Source organism: Carassius gibelio, chromosome A2, assembly GCF_023724105.1.
Source record: "Carassius gibelio isolate Cgi1373 ecotype wild population from Czech Republic chromosome A2, carGib1.2-hapl.c, whole genome shotgun sequence".
NCBI lineage: Eukaryota > Metazoa > Chordata > Actinopteri > Cypriniformes > Cyprinidae > Carassius > Carassius gibelio.
In genome coordinates this window covers 11,242,556-11,264,731 of record NC_068372.1, presented here as the reverse complement: position 1 = coordinate 11,264,731, position 22,176 = coordinate 11,242,556, and the positions used below count along the sequence as shown (strand labels likewise).

Genomic DNA, 22,176 nt, shown 5'->3' with positions numbered 1-22,176 from the left:
AAATTTTCATGAAAATTAAATGAAAAGAAAAATAAATCACCTGGACTGTCTTGAGAGGGTGGATGAGGTAGTTTCACTGGTGCTGATGGCACCAACAGATCCAACATCAGAGGTACTTGATGAAGGCAAAGATTTTTCACTTTTAGCACCAAGAATATATGGGGGAAAAGATGGGATTTTTATAATTCAGCATAATATTTAGAAAGTATTTTATTTTAATCCCTGTGTCACCTTTTTGAAGCGATCAGGTCCACTGAGTTGTTGTCTAGAATTGGAAACTTCCCATCATTCTTAAAAATAAAATAAAAAAGAAAAGTTAAATACTAAATGTTAAGGTTCACATTAATTCAACTATGTGCTTTCTAGGTGATTGACAAAACCATAAAACAAACCCAACGATTATCAAAAATAATCTCACTCATTTACCTGTGCCAAAAGTTCACTTGATCTTCCCAGTTTGGCCAACATCTCTAAAGAGTGTGTGTGATGCTTCCTCTTTGCTTTCTTTACTCCATTAGTGACAGTGATAAAACAATTAAAAAATTAAGGTAAATTAAAAAAAAAATAAAAAAATAAAAATAAACTGTAGTTCAGCATAAGATATGTTCACCACAGTAGATGGAAAAACCTGGATGAATGAGGGGGTTTGGTGGCCTTCCTGCCTTTGATTTTGATCTCATGGGAGGCTTTTTCTGGCTCTCGATCTGACAGAAGCTCAGATCTCTGGGGGGCTGATGGGAAGCGAATTCGTAATCCAAACAGGTGTTTCTTCTTTTTTATCTCTTTCCCTGACATGAACATAAACAGGGGAGAAAGAAAACAGATCTGTGTCAGTATTAGGTCCGTGCATTTGGTCTTAAAGCAGCCAATATATACCAGTTTCTGCCTGCTAATCAAATAGCATCACAGCTTTAACAAAGATTAATCTGTATTTAACTTGTGCAGTGAGCACTATTTTGTTAAACTTAATTATTAAATTTCTGCACCTAAATTTTGATATTTGTAACTGTGTTTTGTCGTTTTCATGTATGCTTGTAATTTTTGTAATTGTTCTTGTTTTATTACTAACTTTAGTTATACTAGTAGTTTTTGCTGTGGTACAGAAGTACTTGAAGGGTTGTTGTTTTTGTTTTGTTTTTTTCTGATCTGAATAATGATCCAATTTGTGACTCAAAATGAATCAAAATTGATTTTGTGATCCTTTGGACCGCTAACTGACAATCATTCTACACTTTCAATTAATTTAGATTTTTTAAATTCAAAATCACTTGAACGGACAGTGTGAAAATAGGAAAACAGCTTATAGCTCACCATCTCAGAGGCAAACGTTTGAGGTACTCTGGTCCACTATTACAAACAGAACAAATAAATAGATAGAACCTGAGAATTAAAGATGGAAAACGTCAATTACATGACAAGACTTCATACACTGGCTTTAACTTTAATCAAATTACTGGAGAGCAGTACTTCACCTGTCTCCAAAGAGCATGGGCTTTTGAAAACAATGGATACAGGCTTCATGAAACCACTGCTTACACTTAATTACACTGCAACATCTTCAGATACCAGCTGAGGGAGTAAAGACAGTCATTACAATTCTACTTCCTGCTGGGACTAGTATTCTGTACCCACATTCCTCTGCAACCTATGATTCAATGCATGATATATTCTTAGAAGGGTTTATCCTAAGAACTACTACATCAAGCAACACTGTTTTCAGCAATGGTGTGTCTATGTGTGGCACTTACTCGCCAGGCCCTCCACAGTAGCAGTAACATTGCTGGATGTTGGTCTTGTGGCCCTGGTCCCACACTAAATCTTCAAGGGCATAAGGCAGAGACTGCTTCATTTCCTGTAGGGCTTTGGCATTTGGCCCTTTCTTCAGTGCACCGCCTCTCTACAATTTCATAGATACAACCACAATGATTTATGACAGATAACATTCCTCTACTTTGCCTGTAACTCAATTCTAAGGTGGAGACAGAACTCTTGATATTTATAAAAATAACAGTTTGCCTATCCCTTCTAGTCATTCCAGCATAGTGTAGAATTCAGTGTCCCAGGATTCTAATGGTTTTGCCTGTATTTTACATTACTGTTCAAAAGTTTCGGATCAGTTATATTCAATACTTTTATTCAGCTAGGATGCATAAAAAGGTCATATTTATTGTAAATTAAAATTGGTGGGTGTGGCAAAAAAGTTCAAACTGGACCCCCATAACAAGATTCTACTCTACAGCTCAACATCCTACAAAAAATCTTTGGTTGGCCACTTTATCACTCCCTCTTGTTTTCGATAGAATTTGTTAATTTTTAGAGATATAAAATTATAGTAGACTATAATAATACATATTAAGAGTATGACGTAAGAGGAAACCCGCAATGAATCAAACTTCACATAATCATGAATATACACTACTGCTCAAAAGTTTGAAATCAGGATGATTTTTTTAAGCAAGAATGCACTGAACCGATCAAAAGACACAGTAATACTTTTAGATAGTTACAAAACAAATTCTGAAATTAAATGACGTTATTTTCTAATCTTTCTATTCAGCAAAGAATCTGAAAAAAGTATCATGGTTTCCACTAAAACATTATGCAGTGCAACTGTTTTCAACATTGATAATAATAATGTTTCTTAAACACCAAAACTTCTGAAAAGTCATGTGACACAAAGTACTAATGCTTGCAAAAAATGTAGCTTTTCCAGGAATAAATAAATTAAATAAATTAAAATATATTTAAATGGAAAATGGTTATTTTAAATTGTAATATTTCAAAACTTTAACATTTTTCCTATATTCTTTTTATTTAAAAAAATTCAGTCTTTGTGAGCACTGGAGATGTCTTTCAAAACGTGATTTCTTTTCTTTTAATTCACCCAGCAGTTGCATCAAAAGGTTAACCTTATACCACATTCAGAAGATTACAGTGTTTTTATATTCATATTACTGTAATTCCTCAAATAAAAACCGGTAGTCAAATAAATGCTGGGCCTCTTATAGTGGCTGGGGGCGTGGTCAACATGGATAAGTAAAGGCCAGGGGAAAATTTGTGCAGCACAGCCAGATAACGAATGTACACCCCCACTGCCGGAGCGTTTCTCGATCTCGAGTCAAGAACCCATTGCATCGGTTTTCGGATCACCAGTACACAGAACCGAGAATCGTTTCTGTCGGACACGTCCGATTCAAGAACCGAGGAGCTGATGATACTGCGCATGTGTGATTCAACTTGAAGCAGACTGACTCACAGCGAGTCTGAACCGAACTGATTCTTTTGGTGATTGATTCTGAACTGATTCTGTGCTAATGTTATGATCTCTGTCCACTTAAACGCGATCGCTTTTAATTTCAAACGGGTTATTTAAAACAATTACTTATTAAACAGATGGAATTAGAAATAAAGGCCTGCCTCTAATAAAAGCCTGCTTCAAATAGAAGCCTGTCACCTTCTTTCATGTAAATAAAGGCCCCGGCTTTTATTTGAGGAATTACGGTATATAGCTAATCCCACATCCACAACCCTTATGCAAGAATGAATGTTGTGGTCCACATGAGTTGCAAATATGGGTGCTTCTCAACAGAATTCTGCATCATATGAAGGCTGCATATCTCGGCAGCCATGTCATAAAAAAGTGAGAAGGGTCTGGCTGCAGACTTGCACTTGCACTCTCAGACTTGCATTTTCAGACACTTGTGCTTCCGCTAGTGACGTCACTTGCAGTTTTTTTTTTTTTTTGTTCTATTTATTGATAACTTTTTGTTTGAATCCCTCAACATTTTACAACAGTAGCCAGGTGGTGAAGACAAGAAAAAATAAACTAAATTACAATGTCTCTTGCAATCGCCACTTGCACTCTCCGCTACCTATGACGTCACTTGCAATCAACACAAATCGTGCGTGTTACCAATGGAGACAAGACTCTGTGGTGGTGATTACACGATTAAAACTAAATTAGTAGGCCTACTACTATAACGTACATGGTCCTGCAAGAAAAAGACAAGACCGGCAAATCCGTGGCCACAGAACAGCAGAATATGAACGCAATGCACAAAGTCTTTCGTTAAGCGTTTTCCTCCTGTAGAAAAAACAAACACTTATTATGGCATAATGTATTAAGATACATTAAGTTCAATTAATGGACCAAATGCGATATATAGTTATTATTTAATGAACACAATGCGAAACTTTGTCCTCCCATACAGCAAAACGCTTAATACGGCCTAATAATAGACTAAGATGATAAAGACAATTCAGTAAGCCTAGCCTATATGTCTTGTTGTTGACTCAACATATACACAGACTGGCAAATATGAACGTGCATTATGAAATGCATTAAGTGATTTTAAAAGGATCAACTCAGTAAAAGGCAAGCAGACGAGTACAGAACACAGTGCGTTAAATTGTACATTAAACGTTTTCCTCCTATAGAAATAAAACACAATGTATCTTAATGGACAAAGACAGTGAAATAAACGAGTTGTAGACAGTTTATTCCATATGGAAAAAGGAAAAATGCTTAACACGAAACTTTGCGTGTTTTGTTTATTTTGGGCTCACCTGCTTGCCTGTACATTTTAGTTATGTATTTTAATAATGTAGAGAAGCATATTGAGTTTGGCCTTTATCATCTTAGTCCATTATGCCACATTTTGCGGTATGTGAGGAAAATACTATATACATATTAATTAAAATAATGAACAGTATATTTAATTTGATATTTTAATAGCATCTTAATACATTAAGCCATGTTAAGTGTTTATGTTTTTCTACGGGAGGAAAACGCTTAGCGAGAGACTTTGCACAAGCGTTCATATTCTGGCCACGGATTTGCCAGTCTTGTCTTGTTCTTGCAGGACCTTGTATGTTATAGTACTAAATTAGGTTTAATCGTTTAATCACCACCACAGCGTCTTGTCTCCATTGGCAACACGCACGATTTGTGTTGATTGCAAGTGACGTCACAGGTAGCAGAGAGTACAAGTAGTAATTGCAAGTAGGGCTGAATGACATGGACAAAAATTCATATCTCGATTTTCATGCCAGATATCTCTATATCGATAAAATATGACAATGTTCTTTTGCTAAGCACGACCTGCACAACATGTCACTCTGGTTTACATCGTCTTTTCTGAATCCAAAATACTTCCAAATTATTGAAGATGATTTATGTTTTGGCACCAAGTCAGATTCTGCACTGCCACCGGCCGCATTATCTCCCGCACTCATTTCTTTCTTTCTAATTTATCCGCGGTCTCTATAGATGGTTTTCAAGCCCTGAAGTTGGGCTCAGGTGGTTGTGCTGCGGGGTGTGTTTCCCATACATTTATTTATTTTTGGAGACTCACCACAATTTTAAAAGTAATTTTTTTTTTTTCAAAAAGGCTTCATTGAGTAATGTTAAGTACTGCACGTTTAGTAATAATAGTTCCTTACATTTATATGTTTAAAAATCAAAGCGAGGTACAGGTGTTTTTATATCGCTGTATTTCTGAAGGAAGACTTGCATGTTATATGCCTGATAGCAGCGTATAAGCGTACCAGCTCTGCTTTGTTTACAGCTGTTACTGGGGAAACCTCTATTTCTCGCGCTTTATGTCTATGCTTTAAAACATATCCTGTTGGCAAATAATGAATTTGCATTTTCATTAAGTCCGCCTGATCCACGCAGCAAACATTTTGTTTCTTATCAAAAAATATCTACTCTAGAGGGACTTGGCTGTTGTTATGATTCTATTTGGAAGTCTACCGGAAGTTAAGTTAGGTCCACAAAAGCGCTCATGCGCAGTAACGTTTGTTTATGTTGTTGCCGTTGAAACCGTCTATACAGTGTGCATAGACGTTGGAACGGGGGGGCTGGGGGGCGGCCAGAGACAGGCGCGCTCAGAGCTAGTGCTGTCACTTGAAAAAATCATTTTCGATTTTTAAGACATAAGTGTTAATTGAATCGATTGTAAAATCGATTTTCCATGTCTAAAAAATTAAATAAAATATAAGGTTTCCTTTTTTAACGTCAAATAACGGACGAACGTAAAGAGAGGGTTGGAAACGCACAAGTCAGCAATATTTCTTATTTATTGGCATGAAGTTTCCTGAAGAATAACAAATGGCAACAGGAGTGCAACATTCTCGAAAAAAATATATTTGCAGAGGGGACGGCTGCCATAACAAAAGAAAAACATCACTGCAGGCTTCAACCCAGCTGCATTTATGATTTAGGCAATTCAAAAATCTCCAAGATTATTTTTAATAATGATTCAATCCATTTAAAAAAACTGTTCAAAAAATGAAACTTTAAATGGACTTGAGAACAGGCCATCTGTGTTTTTTTTATTGAACATAACCGACACTAGGCAGGCATATTGTAATGCGCAAAATGGCGCAAAATAAGGCCATTACAAATTTATTGGACAGGAAAACAAGTCGATCAACATTTTCGGGGTCCAGAGCAGAGCGTTTTTTATTCACTGTATGTCCAGCTGTTGAGAAGACACGCTCCGACCGCACTGATGTCCCAGGGACACACAGGTACAGCTGCGCAAGGTGGGGGTATTACTGCCAATTTCCACCACAAAAGCCGGTCGCTCTCAGCTTGCAACGGTCCTTTTCATAACTCATAACTCGTCTACTGCGCCGCGAGACCTCCAGACGCGCGTAAACGCATCTTTACATTGACTAACACTGAAATCATTCACGCCAGATGAAGAGGTCGCTTTCGACGTCACTGGGTCTTAAAGGAGCTTAAAATTGCTGGTATTTTCTGTCTAGCTCTCGGAAGGCATTCTGCACTTTCGGATATCTTTTTCTTTTTCTGCTTGTTTGTGAGTTTTGTTACATCTATTTTTTTTTTAATTGTTTAATTATTTTGAAATTAATAGTGTACATATTTGGTTAAAATCGATTCCCTATTTTCATTTTCGAAAACTTTTTTGGTTGGTCCGATCGATTGTGCAATCGATTTTCGAACTAAAAGTGACAGCCCTACTCAGACCTGTCATATATCACAACGTTTCAGTGTTTTCAACCACATACGGTTTATTTTAGTTTTCAAACAAATGAATTCACATAAGTACTAAAAAACAATACATTTAGAGTTTGTAAAATACACACTGATGTCTATGGAAGAGGTAATAATAATCCTTTCCATTATAATTCGAAACGTTTTATTCATATCAGATACACTTTGTGTAAGTAACTTCAGTGTTTACATATTCTATTCCCAGTTCACCAGCCACTTACTTTTAAGTATTTCGGGAGAAGTGGAATTCACGTGTTGTAAACATAGAGGTTGTAAATGTAGCACACCCGCCGCACACCCGCCGTCTGACTGGAGGTGCTGCAGTAAGTTTTCTGTTTAAATAAACAAGGAGAGACACAGTTTTACTGCTTTTAGTCATGGAGTCTCTCTTGTAATCATTTATTATAACAAGTCAAAGATTGTATCATGTTACATATATTTGTTGTATAATTTAATCACAATGTCTTAGGTCACCTTGCATGTGACTCAACCCAAACACTAATAAACATGTTGCATAAGGCTTGTACAAGTTTTCTTACACTCAATCTGTATTTCTGTCATATAACAAGTATCTCCTTCCTTTACATCACTATACATTGCAGTCTCCCTTGTATGTGCAAAAATGTTATAGGCCACTGTATAACTAAAAAGTTGAGCGAACCATTAATTACACGATATATAAACATACTATTACTATATAGAGCAAATATACTTAAACAGAAGGAAGATCGTTAAAACATCATATCAAAACATTAACAGCATATAATATTCAAAAGGTATATATAGATATTTTAACATGTATGGCAATTGCTCAATACATCACTGTACATGCTACAAACACAATTATAAGACTGTAAACACAATAAACATTACATTACTTTGGGATTCAGTGTGTTGGAGCCTCTAACAATTTGGATGGTCTTATATTAATACAAGGCCTAACGCAAAACACCCGCGAATGAATCAGCTTTTTCATAAACACAAACAATGTCTCTTTTACATCTTAACTTGACCCAGGAAATGTATATTACCCTCCTGCAACCACATACACATGAAATCGACATTTTCTTTAATGTTTTATATCCTTGGTGATCAATTTCACCCACCTGTTTAAATAAACAAGGAGAGACACAGTTTTACTGCTTTTAGTCATGGAGTCGCTCTTGTAATGGCCTCTTCTCTGCGACTCACCTTTAATCACACAGTACCTAATCAGCACAGCGTCTCCCCCTACTGTCCACTAAGATCACTACGCATCACTATTAACCCTAGTAACAGTAAACAACTTTATAAACAGAAATTAAATAATTAAACACATGGGAAAATAAAACAAATTATTCCTGTGACTACACGTACAGGGTGTCACACTCTCCCTGACAAAAAGAAATGGCTCCACACAACACTGACCCCTGAACCCTTATAAACATTTTCCCAATTACACAATCTACTCAGATGCAACCAATTTCAAGATTACTTTGTCAAAGTGTAATCTGTGTGTTAATTGCTCATGGTCATGTAGGTGTACGTGTCTTAGTTCCATTTTCTTGTGAGTACTAATTCTCTAGTGTCCACAAAAGTTAGTATAATATGATAAAGGAGGATGGGAACCTATCTGATAAGGAAATGTAGGAGGAACATAAGCACAAGTCACATATACTGGTCCCTGTACCCCATTTGAGTAGTATGGTAACTGCTCTGTCGGCATAAATTGAGCAGCCCCGGTCTCAGTGGTGAGTTCATAATTGGGCTGACCCAATGAGGGGTAAGTAAAGACCCGTGTGGGTTTCCTTTCTCTGCTTGATCTTCTCACATATCCATCTTCAGCTTTTCCCATTGAACTACCCATTTGTCTTTCTCCCTCCACAGATACCATCTCTCTCTGCTCATCCTCCATCATCTCAGGTTCTAGGGCCGCAGATAAGTCAGTTGATGGGTGAGTTGCCTCCAATTCAGGTAAGTATTCTTCCTGTACTCCTAAAGCAATCCCTTCATTCCTTGCAGGTCTATCCTCACCTTTTCCCCATCTCCGATCTTCTCTTTCGTACGTTTCAGAAATAATCCTTCTCTGCTCAGCTCTCGGCTTTTCTGAGGATCGCAACCAGTAGTACGCTCTCGGAGCATCACTGTCATCTGAACATGAATCACTTGAATTTGCTTCTTCAGGCTCTCTTGCTGATTTTAACAATCTTTGTTTCCCTCCCTTAGTTCTACACAGGTTGTTAGCTCCCGGAGGTGGCGGATCTACAGGTAGGTCGTTAACCAGGTGAAGCAGGTTCTGATGCAAGGTACGTATCGGTTCTGGATTTTGACCTCCACTGGACTCGGGGTACACATGATAGACTTGCCCATCTCCTACTCTTTCTTTGACTACATGCACTGTTTTCTCCCAATATGACCTTAACTTTCCAGGCCCACCTCGTTCACTCAGGTTCCAAACCAGAACTCGATCTCCGGGTTGCAGCACAACACCACGAAGGTGCTGGTCATAGTATTTCTTGTTCCGTGCACTCGCTTGTTTACTGTTGTCCGAAGCTAATTTATAAGCATCAGCCGTCCGTTGGGCCCACTTCTCTGCATACTCTCGAGGTGAGTATTGGTCATCCTCTGATCTTAGACCAAACAACAAGTCTATGGGCAAGCGAGGGTGATGTCCATACAGAAGGAAGAATGGAGAGAACCCTGTGGCCTCATGCTTAGTGCAATTGTAAGAATGCACTACCTTTGGGAGGTGATCTTTCCAACTGTCCTTTTCTTTCTCCTTCAGCGTTCTCAACATTTGTAGCAGGGTGCGATTGCTTGGGGGTGATAAGGTGTTGTTCTTGAATTGCTGACACCTGTCAACCGCTGCAAAGTTGCAAAGAGATGGTTCTCGAATTCACGGCCTTGGTCAGGATGAAGCCGAGAAGGGTAACCAAATCTTGGGATATAGTCATTAAATATCCTCTCAGCTGCCGTCCTTCCAGACTTGTCTCTTGTCGGGTACGCCTGGGCGAATCTGGTAAAATGGTCCACCAGGACCAGGATATATTCGTATCCACCACGACTCCGCTCCAGGTGGAGGTAATCGATGGACACCAGATCCAGTGGGCAACTTGAGGTAAGACTTCCCATCGGGGCTCTGATCTTCACCACTGGTTTCTTTTGCTTCACGCATCGGCACTGCTGGGTGACATAGTGCTCGATCTCCTTCTTCATAAAAGGCCAGTAGAATCTGTTCCTTGCTAAGTCCAGAACACGTTCCGTCCCAACATGACCCATGTCATTGTGTAGCTGTTTCAAGGCCACCTGTTTAAACTTAGCTGGAAGAACAAGTTGAGATCTGTGACTGGTCTTACGAAAGAGCTGTCCATTTTGGAGATCCAATTTTCTCCACTCATACAACAGTCTCTTGAGGCCTCCTTTTGCAGTTTTCATCACGTCAGGTGTAATCTCCCCACCACTCTCTTTTAATTCGATCACCTTACCAACAACAGGATCTTCCCTCTGAGCTGCTCTCACCTCAGAGTGATCAAGCGTCATGAACCTCTTTCCAAATAGGCATCCTACATCCTCTTGACGTGCATTAAGAGCTGCAACCCAGGCAACATCTTTCTCTTGGTCAGCCTGAAGTCCTTCCCATGTGGCCCGGACCACCTCCTCGGTGAGAACTTCAGTACATGCAGTTATAAACTTATCGATATCGAGGGGACATCGAGAGAGCATGTCTGCATCCATGTTCACTTTGCCTGGTCTGTAGCGAATGTCAAATCTGAAGTCCGCCAATTCTCCAACCCATCTATGTCCAACCGCATTGAGTTTGGCAGTCCTGAGGACATACGTCAATGGGTTGTTGTCTGTGAAGACTGTAAAGTGTGGCGCATAGAACAAGTAATCGCGGAACTTCTCACAGACCGCCCATTTGAGTGCCAAAATCTCAAGCTTGCCGGAGTGGAGCCTATAACTTCTCTCAGCAGGAGTCAACCTCCTGGAACCATTGACAATGACTCTGAGTCGGCCCTCTTGCTGTTGGTAGACCACAGCCCCAAGCCCCTGTTCGGACGCATCTGTATGGAGTACAAATGGAAGTTCAAAGTTCGGGTAAGCTAGTACTGGGGGAGTGGTTAGCGCCTCAATGAGTCTCTCCAACACACCTTGGTGCACACTCGTCCACTCTACTTTTGCATGGGATGGTAACTGATTTCCTCTTTTCCCAGCTTTACCAGATTTATAGCGATTCGTGAAAAATCCTGGATGAAGCTGCGGTAATAACTGAGGAACCCCAACAATCGCCGCAACTCCCCAACGGTGGTGGGCTTTTGCTCTTTTAGGGAGAGGACCGCTTCTAGGTCTTTTGGGTCGAACACCATCCTCTGAAACTAGTCTTCCCACGTATCTGACCTCCCTCTTGAAGAGCTCGCACTTTGCTGGCCTCAACTTTACCCCATGATCCTTCAGTACTGTAAGAACTCTCCTAAGTCCCTGGACATGATCACTGAATGTTTTGCCAAAGCAAAGTATGTCATCAAGATATGGTATGCATAATTCATCTCTCAGTGAATCCACCATTCCCTCCATACTCCTCTGGAATGCCGCTGGTGCGTTAGCCAATCCAAAAGGTATGCGCACCCACTCATATAGTCCCCAAGGGGTCGTGAATGCAGTAAGGTGTCGAGATCCCTCTGCCATGAATCCCTGATGGTAGGCCTTCCCCTGATCTAAGATTGAAAACCATCGGTAGCCTCCAAGGGTGTCAATAAGGTCCTGGATCCGGGGAAGTGGATGTCGGTCTGGAACTGTCTTCTGATTCAATAATCTGTAGTCTATACACAGTCTCAGCGTGCCATCTTTCTTCCGGACACACACCACCGGGGCTGCATACGGAGACTTTGACTTGACCACCCAACCCCGAGCTAGTAAGTCCTGAACGTATTCCTTCACTTCCTTATACAGGGGTTTTGGGACGGAGGCATAAGCTCGCTGAACAGGGATGTCATCCTTCTGGTTAATTGTCATCTGTAAGCTTGGGATACACCCAATATCATCATCCCCATGGGAGAAGACGCTGGCTTCTTCATAAATCATGCCTTTGACTATTTTCTGCTGTTCTTCTTCCAGATGACTTAAATCGACCGGCGTATGCCACAAACTGTCTGCCCTGCAGTCGTCCTCCTGTACTTGGGAACCTGGCTTTTCTCCCCGGCTCATTGGTAGGTCACCATTTTTTTCCAGGTCTTGTTGCTCCGTTTTGATAATACTAGCTATAGTCTGTATACTTCCTAAAGGTGTATGTCGTCTTATAGTGACTTCACAAGTGTTAGGATTGCACAAGGGAATCCTAACATATGGCCGATCTGTCCCCTCTAATTCCATAAGACCTTCTCCAATGTCTAATTGTCTCCTCATTGGACTCGAACAGCACTACTGGCTCCGAAAATTCCAAGTCAACCGGTACCTCACACTTTACATGAGTAACTTGGCCTGGTGGTATGACAACATCTCTAGGGCCAACTGTGACAACAGCCTCAGGGTGCACATGGGGTTGTTCCTGAATGAGGTTCACTATCGCGTTGACTTGTTCACCTTTGATGTCCAGGGCTATCTTTAGTAGTTCTGAAAATGCACATAGGCCCTGTTCAGTGTCCTCCTTTCCTCTTATTAGTTCCTCAATGACATTTAACCGCTCTAATGGTATCTTCCCCACAAGGAAAGGCACTTGAATAACCAAACTTGGGTCATCATTCCCAGGCAGGTTCACTGTCAGTTCTACCCATCCCTCAAATGGCATCCCTCAAATGGTTCTCCATTAACAGCTGAAACACTGAAATCGCTCCCATTGACTATCTCTGACAGTTTGTTCTGGTAAGTATTTACTCTTGTGATCGATTATACTCACTTGTGCTCCTGTGTCCAGTAGAGCGGTTACTAAATCCAACAGATATACATAATACATAATACATAAATCCAACAGATCCGATTCTCTGAACTGCGTCTGCGGCACAAACGGCGGCGCCCATCGCGCATACAGCTCTACTAACGCGATCGTTATAAAGGTGTTTAAACAACAATATACTTCCATTTGCATGTATTTGACAATCGGAATTTCAGATATTTCATGCCATAACCAACACATTTGTGAATATTCTGAATAAAAAAGGAAAAATTATATAAAAGCAGATCATCATTCATTCCTGCTGCGGTGTGTCACGTGACAAGCAATGACGCGTCACCATGGAAACGCGCGCGCTGGCTTTAGCGGTGCAGTCAAGGGCACTCGTAAAACTGATGTTTGTTGTGACTGCCAGGGAGAATCTATATTATCTATATCGTTGCTTTTTTCGATATTAATATCTTGAAAGTTCATATCTAGATATAGATACGATAACGATATATAGTTCAGCCCTAATTGCAAGTGACATTGTAATTTAGTTTATTTTTTCTTGTCTTCGCCACCTGGCTAGTGTTATAAAATGTTGGGAAATTCAAACAAAAAGTAATTAAAAAAAAATTCAAAACTAAATGAAAAATAAAGACTGCAAGTTATGTCACTAGCGGAAGTGCAAGTGTCTGAGAGTGCAAGTCTGCAGCCAGACCCTTTTGAAAAAAGTTGCTGAAGGCCATCTCAATTGGAAGGATCCTTGGAAGGCAGCCTTTTTGTGTACTTCACTCAGCTGAATTCGAAGGATGCATGGGATCTATCCTTCGCAACCCTCAAATCACCTACAATCCTTGGTACACTTTCAAATTCATGAAAATAAACTGAAAAAAAAGAAAACAAGTCAGTAATGAGCTTGTCTGAATTTATTATGAAATGTAATAATGTTTTTCGACATGAAAGGTATTATATTTGTTTTGGTGTAAATTACTCTTAACAATAAACTGCCAATAATATAAAGATGACCATACAATGGAAAATGTTTTGAGCAATGTTGCCGGGCAATGTCTCCAAGCAATGTTGCTTGAGCACTTTCACATTGAGAATGGACCACTAATTTCTATTTAAAGCAACATTGCTCTTCGACAATGCCCAGCAACATTGCTCAAAAAGTTGCACCATGTATCATCACCTTGCGGCCTCGTTAGGATGCAGCCTTTGGTTAGAGAAGCATCCAATATTTGGAATAATCTTTAAAAGATGCGCGGCTTGGTGGCCTCCTACAGATCAAATAATTTATGAAAACACAGAGTCTGGAGAAGTTTTTGGAATGTTTAAATATGCAGCTTCTGGTCTACATACTAAAAACTCTTCACATGATGAAAAAAGACACCTCTGGCTTTTATGTACTTTGGACAGAGTGAGAGTGAATGTGTCATCAACAAACCTTTGTTGTTGTAGCAAACACTCACTGTCTGCACAGCCATTTGTCATCAGAGTCAATGACACTGGGGTCAATTATGGGAGCGTGGCATAGCTGATGGTATTCTGTGGAAGAGATATTGTCTGCTATGAAATAGGGAACTCAATCCCTAATATAACTGAGTGAAGTGACTCACATTTAGTAGGACAGTGGAAGTTTACCTTATCCACATTTGTCACAGATAACTATTGTCGGGGGGGGGGGCATTTCACAAAGACAATTAACAAGTGTGCAGGTGTATGTGACTGTGTTATCCATTACAACTGGGAACAGTGGGTCTAATTCCCTAATAATTGTGATTCTTTCATAATTGAAATAATCGCATAATAGAATTTATATTCTTATGCACAGGAGAAAAAAAGTTTCCACTTAATTTACAAGACGTGTTTATGCAAATGAATTTGTTCATAACCTCATTCTAATGTTTTGGAAATTTGGAGCATTCTAAATAAGCGACAGGTTAATACAAGTGCCAGAGGTTGGGCATTAAAATAAAATGCGCTCTAAACATCTCCATATAAGGGCTTTACGAAAAACCTTTCTTTTACAGCCTTTAGTCACTCTAGCAAAGATTAAACCCTCTAAAGAAACAAGATCCTTGAGTAAGTGTGCCTTCCTAAAAAGCAAGTTCAAACACAATAAACACCTTTTATACATACCCGATTACAGACCTCTCATTTGTCAGCTGTATATAGACATATTTCTGCTTTGTAATTTAGAGAAACTTTGAAGCTCAAGCTATTACACAGCTTTTCTTATTCTTTCATTTTATATGATAATAAATATTTAAGACAAATATATATATATTCTTTTATACATTTGTATTTTTGTCTAAATTATTTTATAAGTTTAATACAAAAGTTTTAGGTAAATCATTATTTGTTTGTGAAAACATTTTTATACAAACTTATGCGCATACATTCTTAAAGAATGAGACCCAGTGATTGCTTTTTACTGGGTGTAAAAGTGATGTTTTACTGGGTGTAAAAGTGTTGTTGTTACAGAATATTTTGAACTTCTAATGGACATTGTTCAAACCACTTAAAATTAAAAAAAGGAGGAATAGTATTTGCCAGCCGTCACTGATGGTGAACACCCTCTGAAATACTTAACTGCAACTACCACTTGAAACAACTAAAGACAAAATTATGACATTTCTTTTATGCATATGCATTAACGCCTTTGTTCAATTTTTACCAAGAAATACACTGACAGATGCCATAGGTAATGGCCCTAAATTGTTGAACTAATTGTGGTTCAAACAATGGAGATGCAACTGTGTTCGGGAAACCGGCATGACTGGGTAGTTAGTTAACTAAGTATTAAGTAGTGAGTGACGTCATTCTACAAGAAACACACCCCTGGTAAGCAGTGCATCGTAAATGCATCATGATATCGAATTAAACTGAATCGATGACATGACAATCGTAATCAAACCGAACCATGAGACAAGTTTAGGTTCACACCCCTAGTAAACAAATATATAGTTTAAAAGGGCAGGGAAAATGACTACAGTATCATTCAGAGTGCTTCATGGGAGTGGGTGGGTGCTACAGAGATCTTTTGGTGTGATTTAATGTTTAGTGAATCTCTCATGCTAATTAAAGCAGCTAAAACCAAGAGCAGCACTAACAGTGAATCGAAACCTAAAACAGTACTGTAACAGCAGACATGTAGCGCATCAGACTACAGTCTATTATATAATTACATCACAACCGTTGCACTGGCTATCGCAAATTCTCACCGGCATTCATAAAAAGTCACTGGGTTGATGTGGCGAGTGGGGCGGGAGTGAGGCCAGGTGTAGTGATTGGAGATGAGCTACACCTGCGCCCCACCGCCAGTATCGAGTCCCACGTAGGAGATGGAAGGATATAAAACTGGAGCGACTATAGTGAAGGACGAGAGAGGACCAGGCCTGGGACATTATTTTATGTGTTTGCTTTTTATTTGTGCGCGTCAGTCGCCGTGAGGGGCTGACGCGCTGTTTTGTTTATTTTTGAATATTAAAGTGTTATTGATTGTGCGCCGGTTCCCGCCTCCTTCTTCCCGATGATTACAAAGGTTATATTATTACAGTCGAGTAACACCTAAGCTTTGATTCTGCTCACGTTTGGCTCTTTGAATCATTTGAACTGTCCTGCAGGTGGTGGCGCAAGCTTGTGTAATGCTATAAGGACCATTCCGTCCATGATGTTTCTTTTCACAGTTTATTTAGGTGATAGCTTAAGGCCAACTGCGCAATTTCAATCATCATGCACTAACCAACCAAACCCCCCATAGACCCCCCCCCCCACCCTAAAGAGAGCAGCCCGAAAAATGCCTCTTCATGCTTTATATGTTACCCTTGGGAGATATCATCAGGAAACATGGTGTTAGCTTTCACTGTTATGCTGATGATACTCAGCTCTATATTTCCTCGCAGCCCGGTGAAACACAGCAATTTGAAGAATAATGGAATGCATAGTCGATATAAAAAATTGGATGACGAGTAATTTCTTACTGCTAAATTCAGAAAAAAAACAGAGGTGTTAATTATAGGGCCTAAAAACTCTGCTTGTAATAACCTAGAACACTGTCTAAGACTTGATGGTTCCTCTGTCAATTCTTCGTCATCAAGGTGTGCTACTTGATCGCAATCTTTCCTTAGAAAGTCACGTTTCTAGCATTTGTAAAACTGCATTTTTCCATCTCAAAAATATATCTAAATTACAGCCTATGCTCTCAATGTCAAATGCAGAAATGTTAATCCATACATTTATGACTTCAAGGTTAGACTATTGTAATGCTTTATTGGGTGATTGTTCTGCACGCTTAGTAAACAAACTACAGCTAGTCCAAAATGCAGCAGCAAGAGTTCTTACTGGAACCATGAAGTATGACCATATCAGCCCGGTCCTGTCCACACTGCACTGGCTCCCTATCAAACATCGTACAGATTTAAAAATATTGCTTATTACTTATAAAGCCCTGAATGGTTTAGCACCTCAGTATTTGAATGAGCTCCTTTTACATTATACTCCTCTACATCCGCTACGTTCTCAAAACTCAGGCAATTTGATAATACCTAGAATATCAAAATCAACTGCGGGCGGCAGATCCTTTTCCTATTTGGCGCCTAAACTCTGGAATAACCTACCTAACATTGTTCGGGAGGCACACACACTCTTGCAGTTTAAATCTAGATTAAAGACCCATCTCTTTAACCTGGCATACACATAACATACTAATATGCTTTTAATTAGAGTTGTTCCGATTCCGATACTAGTATCGGAAATATCTCCGATACCACAACAAATTCTGGCATCGGCATCGGCGAGTACATGAACCCATATACCGATCCGATACCATTTTCTTAAAAAATACCTAGGTATGACCGCAAGCTTTGCCTAACCGCTGCACGGTTCTTCTTCGCTGCTCAAAATGCATTGAAAACACAGGAAGTTGTGCTGTGTTGCCACAAGCAACCCCTGTTTAGAGCAGCGAAGAAGAAATGAAAACGCGTTAGCAGCCCTTATCTATATATGACTGGATCACTCATCACATTCTAAACTGCCAAAACACAGTGAAGCCGCTACTATATTATAGATCAGTGGTTAGCAGTATGTCTCTGTAGTACCGGTAGTTACAGACTCTCAAGTATATTCAGTACCGGCAGCTGCGTTCAGTCGCTTCCGTGTAAGTCAAAGCGCAGGGCTCCAGACAGTAGCCGAATATATACTAGTGTCTGTGAATATTAAACTGCAAAATACTATTTAAATATTACTCCCGCAAAATCTACATCTCTGTGGGTGACTGGCACAGATGCGCGAGAGCTCGCTGTTTTGTAGTCTCTGCTGTGTGTCATGAGGACACGAACGCATAAACCGTCACTTCATGAGAATTTACCGTTTCATTTGAGAATACTGTCATATCATAAACACAGACACTCAAAGATCTTCATGGCAGCCCATTAAAATAAATGTTTGGTTTACATGAGTAAATTGACAATATATAAAGCTACTGTTGTAGCCTACAGTAATAATAATACGTCTCTATAATAATAATAATTATGCCTAGATGGTTGCTTGTTTTTTACTTGTTTTGTTGTAAAGAGATTATCTGATTAATAGATCTTTTTTTATATTCCTAGACTTATTTGTTGCAGTTTTTTTATACAGTTATATTGTAAAACTTAAATACCTTTTTTAGTTTGCGGTGTTAGATTTTTGGCTGCATTTGAAGTTCTTTTTTGCATATGAAAATAAATAATACTGTCAAATTCATGTTAGATAATAAAAATACTGTAATAAATACAGTAGTTCACCATGTATTTGTTCATGTTTTATTGAGGGATCTGTCTGAAGCACACCATAAAAAGAATTCTAGCAATTTACACAGGGCTAGTAGTATATACAGCTGTATATACAGATACACACCCAGGTATCGGATCAGTACTCGGTATCGGCCGATACCCTGAGCCCAGGTATCGGAATCGGTATCGGGAAGAGAAAAAGGGTATCGGAACATCTCTACTTTTAATATCCAAATCCGTTAAAGGATTTTTAGGCTGCATTAATTAGGTAAACTGGAACCGGAAACACTTCACATAACACCCTATGTACTTGGTACATCATTAGAAGAATGGCATCTACGCTAATATTTATCTGTTTCTCTCTTGTTCCGAGGTCACCGTGGCCACCAGATCCAGTCTGCATCCTGATCGGAGGGTCACTGCAGTCGCCCGGATCCAGTACGTATCCAGATCAGATGGTGGATCAGCACCTAGAAAGGACCTCTACTGCCCAGAAAGACAGCGGAGACCAGGACAACTAGAGCCCCAGATACAGATCCCCTGTAAAGACCTTGTCTCAGAAGACCACCAGGACAAGACCACAGGAAACAGATGATTCTTCTGCACAATCTGACTTTGCTGCAGCCTGGAATTGAACTACTGGTTTCGTCTGGTCAGAGAAGAACTGGCCCCCCAACTGAGCCTGGTTTCTCCCAAGGTTTTTTTCTCCATTCTGTCACCATTTTGCATTATTGAGAAACTGTTTTCCAAATAAATGTTGTTCAGTGCTTTGACACAATGTATTTTGTTTAAAGCACTATATAAATAAAGGTGATTGATTGATTGTATATATGTGTGTGTGTGTGTGTGTGTGTGTCTGTGAAAAAAGTATATCAGTCTGGCGAGTAAACTTATTAAATTTTACTAGCCACTGGCGATTATATTGCCAAGGTGTGTGTAGAGGTTTGTGATAGGTCATACATTTTTGTATACCGGCCACTAAACTGAATGAATGACTGTTCTACCAGGCAGCTGATTTACAACGCACGTCCTGATTCTGCCGAGTTCGACGCGTCCCTGGGTCAACAAGGGAGGTGCTTAACGTAAATTTGAGCAACCAATCAGATTACTCACGTCACGTGACATGTGCCCAGCCTCAGCTTGCGCGCCACTATTTGAATTGTGTGCTTTGACGTCGCCTTCATTTTACAAAGGTAAGTGCATATTATTTAAAATGTGCCATTTCAAATGTGTCCATCCCTGCTCAGCATAATATATTATTTTTATTAATATATTATTCATAACTGACGCGAAAAATTCGCTGAACTGCGCATATATTAAGGTCCAAATCGCCAAACCCCGATCCTATCGGACAGGAAGGTGCCCACGATCGTTTTGCCCCGGTCCGGTGTGGCGTTTCCCCCGTGATCGCGTCGTCGGATCTTTTTGTACGATTATTTATATCACTTTTGTCATGTATTCGTTTAGCAGATGCTGATACTAATCCTTCTGTGAAAGAAAGGCTAAACACTTTTGCGGATGGATTGGGGGTTTGTCATATTCTTGTGTTGACCCAGGGACGTCATATTCTTGTGATGACCCAGGGACGTCATATTCTTGTGTTGACCCAGGGACGTCATATTCTTGTGAAGACCCAGGGACGTCATATTCTTGTGTTGACCCAGGGACGTCATATTCTTGTGTTGACCCAGGGACGTCATATTCTTGTGTTGACCCAGGGACGTCATATTCTTGTGATGACCCAGGGACGTCATATTCTTGTGATGACCCAGGGACGTCATATTCTTGTGATGACCCAGGGACGTCATATTCTTGTGATGACCCAGGGACGTCATATTCTTGTATTCATATTCTTGTAATAATAATAACAATATCTTATATAAGGCCAAGAGTAATCTATCACTATGCTGCAATAATAATAATAATAATAATGAAATATCTTGTGTTGGCCCAGGGACTTCATTCTTAATAGCTCATCTAATATAAGACAAACAGTAATTAATCACTTTATTTTATTATTATTATTAATAATAATAATACAATATCTAATATAAGACCAAGAGTAATCTATCAATATACTGCAATAATAATAATAATAATGAAATATCTTGTGTTGACCTAGGGACTTAATTCTTTATAGCTCATCTAATATAAGACAAAAAGTAATTAATCACTTTATTTTATTATTATTATTAATAATCATAATAATACAATATCTAATATAAGACCAAGAGTAATCTATCAATATACTGCAATAATAATAATAATAATAATAATAATGAAATATCTTGTGTTGACCCAGGGACGTCATTCTTTATAGCTCATCTAATATGACAAATTAATTAATCACTTTATGTTATTATTATTATTATTAATAATAATAACAATAATAATACAATATCTAATATAAGACCAAGAGTAATCTATCACTATACTATAATAATAATAATAATGATGATGAAATATCTTGTGTTGACCCAGGGACGTCATTCTTTATAGCTCATCTAATATAAGACAAACAGTAATTAATCTCTTCATTTTAAAAATAATAACAATAATGATAATAATAATAATGAAATAAAGCATATATTAATGCATTATTCTGCTTGACCTTATTCTACATTCCTAATCCTATCTAATACCTAAACTGAACAAGGAAAATACTAATTGTTAATAAGCAGTACACTACTTAGGAAGTTTACTGAGTAAAAAGTCATTATTAATACTGAATATGTGTTCCCTATACTAAAGTGTTACCTGTACTGTTACTATTTATATAACTTTTTTAAAGTAAATATTAAATTTGTTAAATTTAACATTAAATCTATTTTTCTTTTTTCATTATAGCTTTAAGATTTCATATCAACTTTCAAATAATTCCTCAACAGGTTTGAAGATTTCTCAGTTCTTTGCTTATATTTCAAGGATCACTGGCTGGTAATAGGACACGCGTAGTCGGACAGTGCTACAACCATGCCAACTCCGATACAAACAATCTTGTTGAAAGGTGATATTTGCAATTAAACGTATGCAACTTCATTATGAGTTCATGCAAATAATGTAATAGAATCACAAGCATTTGGAATATAGTTATATAATAAATCAAACACAATCATATTAAAACATGTATTGTTTTTCTTTGCTTGTCTAATCAGATTTTTCCATCACCTAAATATCAGTTTTTGTTTGGCATTAGGAACCTTAGACTGGATCTTATCAGCATTCTCATCAAGAAGACAGATGGATACTTCCAGGTCATTCATGATTTACAGGCAGACAGTTTGAAGAATGAAAAATGCTTCTTTGAAGACTGTTTCTGTAGCTGCCCAATAGGAGTCAGAGGACATCGCTGTAAACACCTTGTACTTGTACTTACTGATCAAGTGAACACGATTCTCAGAAGTTTCCTGATTTGAATTATCAAATAAACGGACGTGCTAGTGTAATTAAGCAAAATAAGCTTTACTCCATTCTGTGCTTTGACAGAAAAGAGGTACATGTAAGTGTGCATATGAGAAATTAAG

The 22,176-nt window shown here is 38.8% G+C and overlaps 1 long non-coding RNA gene and 1 pseudogene across 1 annotated transcript; one reads left to right on the top strand and one right to left on the bottom strand.

Annotated features, from left to right (window-relative positions):
- Nucleotides 1–510: 510 nt before the first annotated feature.
- Nucleotides 511–15,036, bottom strand: LOC127939666 (metal-response element-binding transcription factor 2-like; annotated as a pseudogene).
- Nucleotides 15,037–19,830: 4,794 nt separating this feature from the next.
- On the top strand, nucleotides 19,831–21,994 carry LOC128026461 (uncharacterized). The gene is made up of 3 exons (XR_008186431.1): nucleotides 19,831–19,845; nucleotides 21,541–21,659; nucleotides 21,849–21,994. It is a non-coding gene; the product is annotated as an uncharacterized LOC128026461 (long non-coding RNA).
- Nucleotides 21,995–22,176: the final 182 nt, after the last annotated feature.